This window comes from Lactuca virosa, chromosome 2 (genome assembly GCF_052849685.1).
Source record: "Lactuca virosa cultivar CGN04683 chromosome 2, Lactuca_virosa_CGN04683_v6, whole genome shotgun sequence".
In the NCBI taxonomy this organism is placed as follows: domain Eukaryota; kingdom Viridiplantae; phylum Streptophyta; class Magnoliopsida; order Asterales; family Asteraceae; genus Lactuca; species Lactuca virosa.
In genome coordinates, this window is record NC_136427.1 from 173,861,380 (window position 1) to 173,874,968 (window position 13,589).

The 13,589-nt window shown below is 28.7% G+C and overlaps 1 long non-coding RNA gene and 1 pseudogene across 2 annotated transcripts; both read left to right on the top strand.

Moving 5' to 3' along the window:
- Positions 1-8,083: 8,083 nt before the first annotated feature.
- Positions 8,084-8,806, top strand: LOC145157974 (exportin-2 pseudogene; annotated as a pseudogene).
- A 1,176-nt stretch (positions 8,807-9,982) lies between these two features.
- LOC145159755 (uncharacterized) lies at positions 9,983-13,247 on the top strand. 2 transcript variants are annotated; one of them, XR_013737901.1, is made up of 3 exons: positions 9,983-10,444; positions 11,217-11,611; positions 11,730-13,247. It is a non-coding gene; the product is annotated as an uncharacterized LOC145159755 (long non-coding RNA). The 2 variants fall into 2 exon arrangements; XR_013737900.1 differs by having other exon boundaries at positions 11,217-13,247.
- Positions 13,248-13,589: the final 342 nt, after the last annotated feature.

The window sequence follows — 13,589 nt, forward strand, 5'->3', positions numbered from 1 at the left end:
CGAAATGTAGTTGGGTAGATGGGGAAAAAAATTGCATAATGGTTTGGCTAAGGGGTTGTATGGTATAATATTGTTGTGATATTTATTGGTAGTAAATGTGGTAGTAAATGTGTTGAGATTGTGGCCGGGGCAAATCATAGAAGGATCAAGTTGTGGTCTGACATATCCAAAGGGCAACAATTCGCAAACGGTGCTCTTCAACCGCTCCTAAGCGATTTGTTTCAAACGGTTCATGGAGTTAAATTAGTAGTGGAGTGTTTATAGTGGTAATTTTAATAAATAAATAAATAGATAAAATCTTTGTTTTTTCCAAAAAATTATCCGTTTTGTAGCCATTAGAATAGACGTTTGATTTTCCCCGTGCAGTAGAGACTTCCCATAGACACAACCTACCAACCTACCACACCCATGGTCGGTGTTGTGTTCACCGGTCCCACCACAGGGTGTCTTGGGTCTCGACTCCAACCTGTTTAATGAGATTTTATTCTTTTTATTGTTTTTTAGTTGTTTGTTTTTTTGTTTTTTTTCTTATGTTTTTCCTTTTTATGTTTTTTTATTATTCAGACTATTATGGTTATTATTATTACTAGCTTATTATTATTATTATTATTATTATTATTATTATTATTCAAAAGTTATCAATACAAACGTTAAAATAATAAATATTAAAGAAATACAAATTGGTTATGATCAATAACCATCGGATACAAAACTTTTGGAATATTATAATTATTGTTTGGGGTATTTTATTATAATTATTGTTTGGGGTATTTTGTTGAATAACCATCTGATACAAAACTTTTGGAATATTATAATTATTGTTTGGGGTATTTTTGTTGAATTTAGACATTCAATTGAACAATTTACATGGTTTTCTATCTGACGACGACCACAATAACAATAATAATAATAGTAATTAAGAGAAAAAACAAGAAAATTGACAAGAAAAAACACAAATTATCAAATCAAAGGGATGCAATAAGTAAAATTGCACATGAGAAATTTTAAATTGATGAAACAACAATTGATTTGATTGATCAAGATGTAACTAATAACCAGAGATCACGTTTTTAACTGTTTAACTAACGGTGTTATAAAAATAACTCACACCCTCTTTTTGTTGGTAAACGACGCCCTTCTAAACCCATTTTCTTTATTCTTTATTCTTTTAAACCCATTTTCTTTATTCTTTATTCTTTTATTTTTTATAAATAGACAAGTACCATCATTTTTCTATTTTTAAAAAAATTAGTTTTAAAATAATTTATATTTTAAACATTTCAAAATATATACTATTTTTAGATAAAGAAAGTTAGACATTACATTGATAGTATTGTTTATAAATTACTAGTTTATAACCCGTGAGAACCACGGTAATAAAATTAATTAAACATTCAAATTAAAAAATCAAAATTATTAATCAATTATTTAAATAAATTATTACTTAAGAGATATTTTTTTAGTTATATAAAATTATAATCGTTGATTTAAATAAATACGTAAAGTTATATCACCTTATATTCTGTATTAATTTTATTTTATTTTTTAATCTAATGTTATTAATTTAATATAATTAAAGTGAAAAATTTTTAAATTTGAAATTTAAAATTTAATGTAATTATGGTAAGAAATTTAAAATTTGAAATTTAAAATGGATAATTAATATGTTCACAAATGGCATGATATGGACATATAATATTAATGAGGGCTTCTAATATAATGACACTTGTCAATATGAAAATAAACATATTCATTTATTAGAATAGGAAGATTTAAGTTTAATATATCTTAGATGACAAATTTAGAATATATTAACTAAATTTTAATCCATACATTACAATGCAAAATATGCACTTATAATCATTATTATCATTCTAAATTTAACGGGTCATTCGTATCGAGTCAGTAAACATTTATAATAGTTATTTCTCTATAATTAAGTTTTGAAACCGTTTGAAGGTTGAATCAAAATATTATGAAATTAAATTTTTATTTTTTCTTAATTATATTCTTAATTTCAATGTGAAAACAAATGAATTGCAATTCATATCCTTTTATATTTTTTAAAAACTTGAATTTGAAAATAAGATTAACAGTAAATATATATAGTAAGCAGGACTAAATATATATAGTAAGAAGGACGGACGAAAGAATATGTAGCAGTAGGTATACCAAAAAAATTCCGATCAAATATAACAACATAAAAAATTATGAGTGCACTAAATATAACAAATTAGTGTAGACAAACTTCGTGAAGGGCAAATTGTTCATTTCATGGGCAGGTTCTTCGTCTCGTGGAGTTGTTTCCGTGTTGGTTGTGGTTGTACAAAGTTTTGAAAGCATTATTACCAAAATTCATTCCCCCGTTGGTGAGGAAGTTTTCATTATTTTTAAAAAAAATTGAAATAAATTGTTACCTAATCCCCACAAAATGACGAAATCATCCACCGAAAAAGAAGCCTACCTTTCTTGAACTAAAAATGTGAAGAACAAGGTTCTGTGATATTCAACTCTATAGCGACAACATGTCGTCACTATTGTCCAGTTATAACAACGATAGACGTCTTCACTGTAACTCTTGTTATTGTAGCCTTGTAGGTGTCATTTCTTATAGTGTGATCTTATAAACCATTTGCCTCTATGAAATGAGTTGACACTCTAATTTAATTACAATCCCCCCCCTCCCCCAACAATACCAACCTTCAAAAAGTGTTGCCTGCCCAAGATACTATAAAAGTGATGATTACAAAATAATTTGACATACTCCATTGTTTAGAGTAAAATACAATACACAAATGCCAACTAATTAATGTATTATTATCAGTTCGATATTTTGCTTGACAAAACAAATTAATCAATTCAAATTGTAGAATAAGACATAAATTGAATTGGCCTAAGTTTTAATAATGTAATTATGTTTAGTTTGAAACGTATGTAATGCATCTTACACATATATCTGTGTAATGTGTATGAAAGAAATGTATAGGTAATTACTTTACAGGTATGATTTTGTTGGCTAGATATTTTTGGTGACCCAATGGTACATTAAAAGGAAAAGTAAATGTAAAAATAAAAAAAGAAACTTGATGAGAACAGGAGTTCAACTCGAGCCATATTCCTGAAAAGAACTTTAACTTGTGCCTTAGACCAACTCATGCCTATTAACTTTTGATTAAATTTATGAACTATAAAAATAATATACTCGTTTTTCTGTCGGTGCACACTATAAAAAGGATTTTTTTTTACATTAATACGAAAAAGTCTAATAGCTTGCCCGTGCAACCCCATGCATGCTACAGATTCGCCCCCGATAATAAGATCTATTATAGTTAATATATAAGGTAAATTATTATATTAATAAAAATGTGAGAGTTTAATTTTATATTTTAATATTTACTTTCAATAAAATAAAAAATACTATAAATATAGAAAAATAATATCAAATGGTTATATATATATATATATATATATATATATATATATATAGAGAGAGAGAGAGAGAGAGAGAGATGTTTATGTTAATGTGTTTCTTATATTTATTATATGGTAGAATGCACCAATAAGAATTTAGTAAAATTAAATAATTATTTAATTAAATAAAGAAAGATATTAAATGATTTCCATAATGGTATGTATATTAAATGATATCCATAATTATAATTCTCCTTTTATGGAAACTAATTAAATTTGTCATTAATGTCAGCAATAACATTCTTTCAGAATGAATTCGTATTTAGTTTTTTATGTATGGATTCGAGTTTTGTTTTAGGAACATTCACTTAAAATATAATAAAGTTGCATTGAAAATGAAGAACGAGAGTGTATTCTAGTAGAATACACTCTCATTCTGCTACAATACAATCTCATTCTTCTTAATACGAATTCATTCTGAAAGAATATTATTGCGGACATTAATGACAAGTTTAATTAGTTTCCATAAAAAAATTATAATTATAGATATCATTTAATATATACATATAATTATGGAAATCATTTAATATCTATTTTTGTTTGATTAAATATTAATTTAATTTTTACTAATTTCTCTCTCTCTCTCTCTCTCTCTATATATATATATATATATATATATATATATATATATATAAACAAAAAGAAATATTAATATATTGATATTAATAAGGATGGAATGATAATTGTATATAGGAGGCGATATATATATATATATATATATATATATATATATATATATATATATATATATATATATATATATATATATATATATATATATATATATATATATATATATATATATATAGAGAGAGAGAGAGAGAGAGATAAGTTTAATTGAGAAAATAAAAAATGTTGAGAATGGGGGAATCATTCTCAGCCAATTATTTAATTAGCATCTTAGCATAAAATACACGGTGGCAAACTTGTAGATATGATATATTAACCTTCAATCACAGATACCATTTCTTCTGGATCGTTTATCTATCATATGTTATTCATTCATCTCGATCGTTCCTCTGTGTTCTTCATCAACATTATATGTTCTTCATCAACATCATACGTTCTACTACTTGTTCGCTATCAAAGTCACATGTTCTTCATAAAAAAGTGACATCGACACTTCATAAAAACATCAATTCTTCATCAAAAATCTTTGTTTATTCATCAAAATGTTGTGATTCCTCACTAAAAGCATTTATTCGTACTATTAAGAGTAAATTGTGATTCAATCTTGTCCAGTTTCATTGACATCAAGCAAAATCGTTAAAAATAATCCATATTTATCGATTTCACATCATTTAGCGATCACCAATCATCGAAACTTCATCAAAGGAACCTTCACCAATATCAACAACAGATAGCAATCGAAAGTTCATGAACATAACCATATATTTGAAGAATTTTTTTAAAAATCGTTTTTCAGGTTTGAAAAACTTCATTTTTCATACATTTTTTTTCACAATTTTTGATCTAAACATATTGATTATTGATCGACTTTGATAGGATTTGAATTGTTTTGTAATTATTGGCTTCAATTGTGAATTTTTTACCATAGTTATATAAGTTAATTTATTTGAACGCCAACTGTTCGATGGAATGCATAAACTAAATATATCACGTAATATTCACATGTGAATATGCCTTTACACGAGAATCAATGTATGTCTTTTAAAAACACAGAGCAATTATGTAATTCATATGCGAATAATATATAAAAAATATATTCACATGCGAATACATTTAATATTCACAAATGAATACATGTAATATTCATAAATGATAACGTATTTTTTCGGGGAAAAAAATACGTCATTTTGAGGTCCTAAGCAAGTTTGTAATTCATATGTGAATAACATATAAGAATTATATCCACATGTGAACATATGTAATATTCACAAATGAATATGTAATAATCAAATGTGAATATATATGTATAATTCACAAATGAATAAAACTGTCAATAAAACCAAGAACTACAAAATATATAAAATTAAAGATAAAAAAAGTATTTCATAAGAATATATATTTATTCACATACAACTAATCTTTTTAGGTTAATAAGTTAATATATAAGCATATTTTTTTTATTAATGTTATGTTCATTTGTGAATAAATGATAACTTTTTTCTCGGAAAATTATAAAAATAGAAAAACGTCATTTTGAGGCCCTAAACAGTCCCGAATGGCCAAAAAACATCGTATGTCACGGCGAAGCGGTGAGTTTTGTAAATCGCACCATTTTACATCAAATATGCGAATTTCGTCCAATTCCGAGACTAAACTTCATTGCGGCAAATTTTTTGGTGATGTCACTGAATTTTCATTTCTACTAGTGATGACATCATCATGACATGTTATTTAATCATATATGAATAAGGTTTAGAAATCACTATGACATATTTACTGATGATGTTACTAAGTAAAAACATGATTATAATATGTTATTTTTATTTATGTGAATAAACTATACATGTTGATTTATTTATTTTGTGAATAAAACATTTATATATAAAAATAAATAATACACTATAAGAATTGGTTTGTGAATAGTTTTTTTTTGAATATTATAACAATATTATTTTACATGTAAATTCAACATTATACTAAGACAAACGACATTGTATTGGTTAATGAATATCATTCTCATTTGAAGTTAACACGATCAAAATGAAGAATATATTAAATTGCATAACATTTACTCATGAATATAAAAATATATTGTCTTCGTCAATGATATCTTCTCAATTACGTCAATCAATCGTCAACCACTGGGATATGAACCAACCATTGATTGAAATACTATTCATTTATTGAGTTATATCCACACCTGAAAAAACATGTGAATGCACATGAAAAATAATAAAAAAAATATATTGTTAGTTCATAATAATAGCGATTTACACAGTATATTCACATATGAATATTATATAGTATATACACTTGTGAATATGAATATTACATAGTATATTCACTTGTGAATATTAGATGGTATATTCATTTATGAATATTAGATGGTATCTTTATATGTGAATATTACATAATATTACATGGTATATCACATATGAATATTACATATTATATTCACTTGTAAATATTACATTTAATATTCACTTATGAATATTAGATGATATATTCATATGTGAATATTACACAGTATATTCACATATGAATATTACAAGGTGTATTCACAAATATATATAATTTTTATATGTTATTCACATATGAATAACATACATACTTGCATATTTGTTTTGTATTTTAATAATCATATACTGATTCAGGTACAAAAACATATTCATATGTGAATATAACGTGGTAATTTAGTTTATGCATTTCATCAAATAGTTGGAGTGCATACAACTTAGTTTTTTTTTAAATGCTAAAAATACAATACTTTGACTATTTAAAACTTACAAAATAGTAGATTAATAGAGAATTATATGAAATTTTTCAAAAAAAAAATGATTTGATGTTTTTCTAACCTTAATTTCAAAGTTTCGTTTGATGATCGATGTTGAATGGATGATATGAAGTGGAACTGTTGTTGATTATGATGATGTTGATCTAATGATGTTGGGAGTATAATTAACCGTAGATGTTGAAGATATACTCGTATTCAAGCAGAATTGAAGGTTGGATTGAAAGAACCAAAAACGAATTTCTGTTGTCTACTATTAAATGGTGTTGATAAACGTGTTATTGATGAAGATCAATGATTGATTAACACTGGATGATGTTGATCGATGATTTAATTGAAGAAATCTAGATGATCGTTGAAGGTTGGAGAAGAAATTTGGATGATAAACGATGGATTAGTAATATAGTTGAACTGTTATCTAATTATACATAGTTACGTCTCTGTGATTGAAGGACATTATATCATATTTACAAGTTTGCCACCGTGTATTTTATGTTAAGATGCTAATTAACTGATTGGCTGAGAATGATTCCCCCATTCTCAACCTGTTTTTTTCTCAATTGAACCATCCTATATATATATATATATATATATATATATATATATATATAGGGGGAGAGAGAGAGAGAGATAGGTTCAAGTGTTTAAAGTATTTATTGTGTTATTATATGCATAATTGTGAGACAATCAAAATTAAATAGAAATTTAAATAATTAAATAAATAAACAAGGGTATTTTAGTAATTTGATAAATAGCTTCCACAAATAGTCATATAATCATGTTAGCATTCAATTTTAACCTAATTTCTTTTCTTATGTACAGTCGTCATCAATTTGCGAGGAGGTCGTCTCCTGTTGAAGACCCCTTCACGCCGACAATCCAATCACCGGCTACTGAGCACCACCATCATTATATAAAAGTTTGGAGGTGTCTACAAATTTACCCTATCTCTTTTGATCGATAAAACCTAAAAATGCCTTTGCCCCTCTTTTAATTTTTTCATTCTTCGCCATCTTCAGCGCTTCAAATTGAACTTTTCTTCCAAGGCAGGTGTGGTGTTTCTTATTTATTTATTTATTTTTGGTTTCTTTCCAGATTTCGATCCCTATTACCTATCACTGTTTGAAATCTCAGTAGATCTTTATCATGTACTTCTGATATTCAGTCACTTCAATCTTGTAAAAACCCTAGATGGATTGGAATCCACAAACACCACAGGTTATGTCACAATCTTTCCTCGATACACTCTTCCCTCAACCCGAAATCTGCCGCCATGCTGAGGAAAAGTTATCCTACTCCGCCGATACTCCTAACTACATCATTGTCGTTCTTAGCCTGGTTGCTGAACCTTCCATTGACGAGCAGACCCGCCAATACGCTGCTATTAACTTTACGAACCATCTTAAAACCCGGTGGATGTCCTCATCTGACATCCATATTTCCGATGGTGAAAAAGAGAAAATTAGGACTCTAATAGTGCCTGTTATGCTCTCCGCCACCCGGAAAATCCAGGACGAGCTTAGCGAAGCCATAGCTGTGATTGGAGACCATGATTTTCCTGAGTTTTGGCAGGTTTTGCTTCCTGAATTTGAGTCCAGTCTTGAAATGGCTATCAATTCAAATGATTTTACTTCTGTTAACAGTATCCTTGCTATTGTTTGTTCTTTGTTTAAGAGATTCTGTTGTGGGTTTAATTCTTTGTTCAAGAAATTTCGGTACCAGCCTAAGAGGAATAACATAATGTCTGACTTGATATATTGCTCCGATAACTTTGCCACACCGTTGCTGAGTACTATTCAGAGTATTTCAAGGAAGATAAATGTTGCTGCTACTGTTGGGTCTGTTGCAACCATCCGACAGTTACTTGAAGCACGAAGGCTCCGTTGTAGGTTGAAAGTGACATGCATTAATTAGGAGACGTAATAGGTTGACACATGATAAAAGAAAAATAAAATATACACTAATTATGAAGACCTAATATGGTGACACATGTCAAAATGAGAATAAAACTATTCTTTTATTAGAATAATGGTGATATATATATATATATATATATATATATATATATATATATATACATACTAGGTTATAACTCGTGGAAACCATGGTCGGTATATTTAAAATTTTTATATCGATAAAAAAAAATGTAAAAAAAAACCAAGATATTGTCGATTGTAAGTAATTATGAATTAATTTGTTAATAAAAATAAACATAATAATGTTATTAGGATATGATTTTGTATTTTTTAAATTTGAATTGAATTTGATTTGTTACAAAAAAAAAAAATAATAACCATCATAGAAAAATGACACGTGTCAAAGAGACATTTTAAACAACTGACACGTGTTATTTTTAAGTTTCATTTATTAGAAGAGGTATATATATATATATATATATATATATATATATATATATATATATATATATATATATATATATATATAATATGATTTTTTTTGAAAGAGTTAATATATTGATATTAATAAGGATGGAAATAATAATCGTATAGAGGAGGCGGGACTTAATACTCTTAGCCATATAATAGCACTTTTTATTTAATAGTTTTAAATAAATAGTAGATGTCTACTTAGATTGATTGATATTTTCTTGAAATTAAAGTTACAACAAATTATATTTTTTATTCACAAGCTATGTTTTAATTTTGAATTATTTTCAAACACTTGCTTACTATGAAACAATGGACAGAGGATGATTTTACAAAACTTATCCTAATCTTTAAAAAAAAAATGATGTCATTTCGTTCACATCAACATTATAAACACCATGTTTATTTCTCTACTTTTTAATATAAATTAGTTGATATAAAAATATTATTGTCCTATTTATAATCTTATAATTTTATTATTTATTTTTATTATTATTTGTTTAATTTATTATTTTTGATTTTATGATTTAAGAATTCTTTTACTTGTTCAAATATATTTTTGAAGTTTTATTCGTTTAAATTAAATATTTAAAAGATATATATATATATATATATATATATATATATATATATATATATATATATATATATATATATATATATAACATTTAATTACATTTCTATATAGATTAAATCTCATCACGCGACTTGTGACTGAATTTTGGAGTCTTGCAAATATAGTGTGTCCACCTCGATTCTTCTTCAGTCATCTGTTTCTTCATCGACTCAAATATTTCCTAAATGGATATATCTGAGACGCTTCCTCCGTTGATTTCTTTATTCACAATTTTTGTGTGGTCATCATCCAGTTGCTTTGTCTCTATTCTTCACAGTCGCCTGCTACTGCTCCTCCTCCCTAAAATTTCGTCGATATCTCCTCTAATTTCTTAAATCCATCAATCACATCCTTCTTTGTTGGCGCCCGTATGGAATTTCTGAGATTTTTTAAGATACGTAGATGGAATCCTAACTCTATAGTCTCGGATGTGCAACGAACCTCAATTTCTTCTACATCCAACGAAAAAGGAGATATAAGCGGTTGAGTCCAGCAAAAGCGGGCCGATTTGTTAACCCTAACAAGCCCTAAAAGCATAGTTCACAAAAGGTGAGTTTTTCTATAAGTTTTTTACGTTTAAGTCTCGATTACCTATCTAAACCTTAACCAAATCTTACCGATTTTACATAGAGTTGAATAGAATTCATTTTGTTTAAAATTAAAAACATAGCTTTACATAAAAACACAAAAAATTATCAGTCATTCGATATAAGATTATGAGGCCAATTATAATGGAAATGTTACATATACATATTTATTTGTCTTTCGTATTGAGTAAGTCATCCAAATACATGATTATATTTGAAATAATTTACCGTGGAATGATCATAAGCATCAAGCACCCTACATTCAATGTGGCGGTGGCGACGACGACGGTATATGAGCTTACTCTATTTTTGTTGTTATAACATATAAAAATAAATACAAAATGAAAAGTACGAGCTTACTCTATTGTCGGCATAGCACAATGTACTCATGTGAAGTCAGAATCACCCATTGTCTGCCTATTGGTTTGAGAAAAAGAAAAGAAAAAAATTAGATGTTAAAAATAAAAAAAAAATTAAGTAAGTTGTTTTATACTTGCTTTCCAATAAGTCATTGGTGGAATAAAATCACTTCCAATAATGGAATAAAATCACTTCCAATAATGGAATCAACAATAGGATTAAAGCATTTTAATTACAATCAATGAATCAATGAAAATCAACGGAAATAAAATAAATGGTTATTAATTGTTTAATCAGCAATGTAAGCAATATTGAATAATAATAAAAGCAGTATTTTATAGTTTATAGTTGATATGATCCATGTGATGTCACAGGTCGCTTTGGTGTGATATACAGGAGGCGAAAGTAAAAAGGGCCCAGGGGCTTTTTAGTAATTAATTTAAGTTTGTTTATTTTAGCAATTGGATTTATTTATTAATTTTAGGAGTTTATCTTTTATGTTTGGATTGGTAATTGGGTCTTATTGGGTTTCCTTTTTCTTTGCTATAAGTATCGTATTTTATTAGATTTATCTTCTTATGTAAGAAAAAATATTGAAGTTTATCTCTTGTGGAGTCTACCTTTGGCTCAAATATAGGTTATACCAAGTGGTGTGTGTATCAATTGGTATCAGAGCATCGATTCTAGAAACGACACTGTTTACCAGAATTACTGTTCACACAACAATATTCACCAGAACACTGTTCATGACGGTGTTGTTCATCGAGAAGTATTGTTCATGCAACATTATCTTTATAGTTTTTTTAATTGGTTCATTTAAATTGTTTTTTTTTGGGAGATTGGAACAAAGCTCAATAATACTGATCGCATTGAATTGCTTGAGTCAGATGTATCCAAGATGGGAGAGGAAGTAGAAAGTCATCGGGTGGAGGTGGCGATGCAACTTCAGGAGATTTTGGAATCGATCAAGGACCTGAAGGTCGAGCGGGACAAGAAGAAAAAGAAGAAGAAAGAGTCTGATAGTGAGAGAGAGTCGTCGGACAGTGATGATGACAAATCCAAGGATTCTAGTGATCACGTGGGTTCTGGTTTTCACAAGGGAAAGAACAAGGACTCATTATGTGATTCCCGAAAAATCAAGATGCCTATCTTTTCAAGGGCAGATGCGTATGGATGGATTTATCGGGTCAAGAGGTACTTTGAAGTGCAGGGGATCAGCAAGAAGGATCAATTGAGGGCAACATGTTTATGCATGGAGGGGTCTGCACTTGCTATGGGTGGAGGAACGATCGCCATGCCATACATAGGAAAATATCAAGAAGAAGCTATTGGTTCACTTTCAACCATCATACGAAGGTAATTTTTACCAACAATTCTTGTCAATTTAACAAGTAGGAACGACTCATGACTATGTGTGCGAGTTTGATAAATTAGCTGGACAAATACTTGACTTTCCTGAAGAGGTTCTGGAAGCAACATTTATTAATGGATTGAAATCCGAGTTGAGATCAACAACAATAATAATGGAACCCAAAAGTTTATGAAAGGCCATGAAGGTAGCGGTAAGAATCAAAGAAAACAAGAATGGTGGAGTGTCAAAAACATGGGGTGGAATGGTAAGAGGCAGCACCAGCAGTCAGTTCAAACCCGACATGCCATTATAATTTGGCAACCAGAAAACAGTCAAGAAGGAAGGGGGTATATGGGTCTGTTTAAACGTCTCACTGAGACAGAAATCGCAGAGAAACACGCAAACAGTTTATGCTTTAGGTGCGATGGAAAGTTTGGGTCGGGACACCGTTTTCCTAGAATAAAAAAAAGTGTTGATTGTTGAAGAAGAAGAAGAAAAATAAGGAGGCGAAGGGGAAGGGGAAGAAGAAGATGACCTGGAACATGCACACTTTGATATGGCTGAATTATCGTTAAATTCAGTCAGCAGACTCACCTCGCCACACAAGATGAAAGTAAAAGGATAGATGAGAGGCATGAAAGTGGTGGTGCTTATCGAAAATGGTGTCACCCACATTTTGTTTCCACCAAACTAATCAAGAAGCTAGGAGTGGAGGCTTTTGGTTCCAATACAGTCAAAATGAAACTAGGTAATGGGATGATGGTTGCGAGCTGGAAACATGCAAATGAATCATGTTAAACTTTCCAAAATTGCAAATCATTTAAGAATTCCTACCTTTTGAACTTCGTGAATCAGACATGATTTTGGGCATAAAATTGTTACATAACTTGGGTGACATGACAATGAATTGGCACGAGCTCTGGATGAAATCATGGGACGGGAGTTGTCTTGTAACAATTAAAGGTGATCCTAGTTTATCTAAAACTCTAACCTATTGTAAAACACTTTGTAAGATTTTGAAGCACGAAGTGGAGGGGTACATGGTCCATATAAACTAGGGCTGGCAAAATTATACCACGGAAAACCAACCAACATGTTACCAACCGAACCAAGAAACTTGGTAGCCAATACATTTGGTAGCCAACATGTTCGGTTGGTAGTACCATACCAATTGATCAATGTTGGTACGGTAATGGTACAAAAATTTGAATACCATGGTAATACCGTACCAACCAATTCATTTATTTTATATATATATATATATATATATATATATATATATATATATATATATATATATATATATATATGAAATCGTATATTTCAACTATTAATTGTGTTTAGTATTTACAGTTTTAATAACATTATATTAGTCATTTGATTGTATTAGTCAATA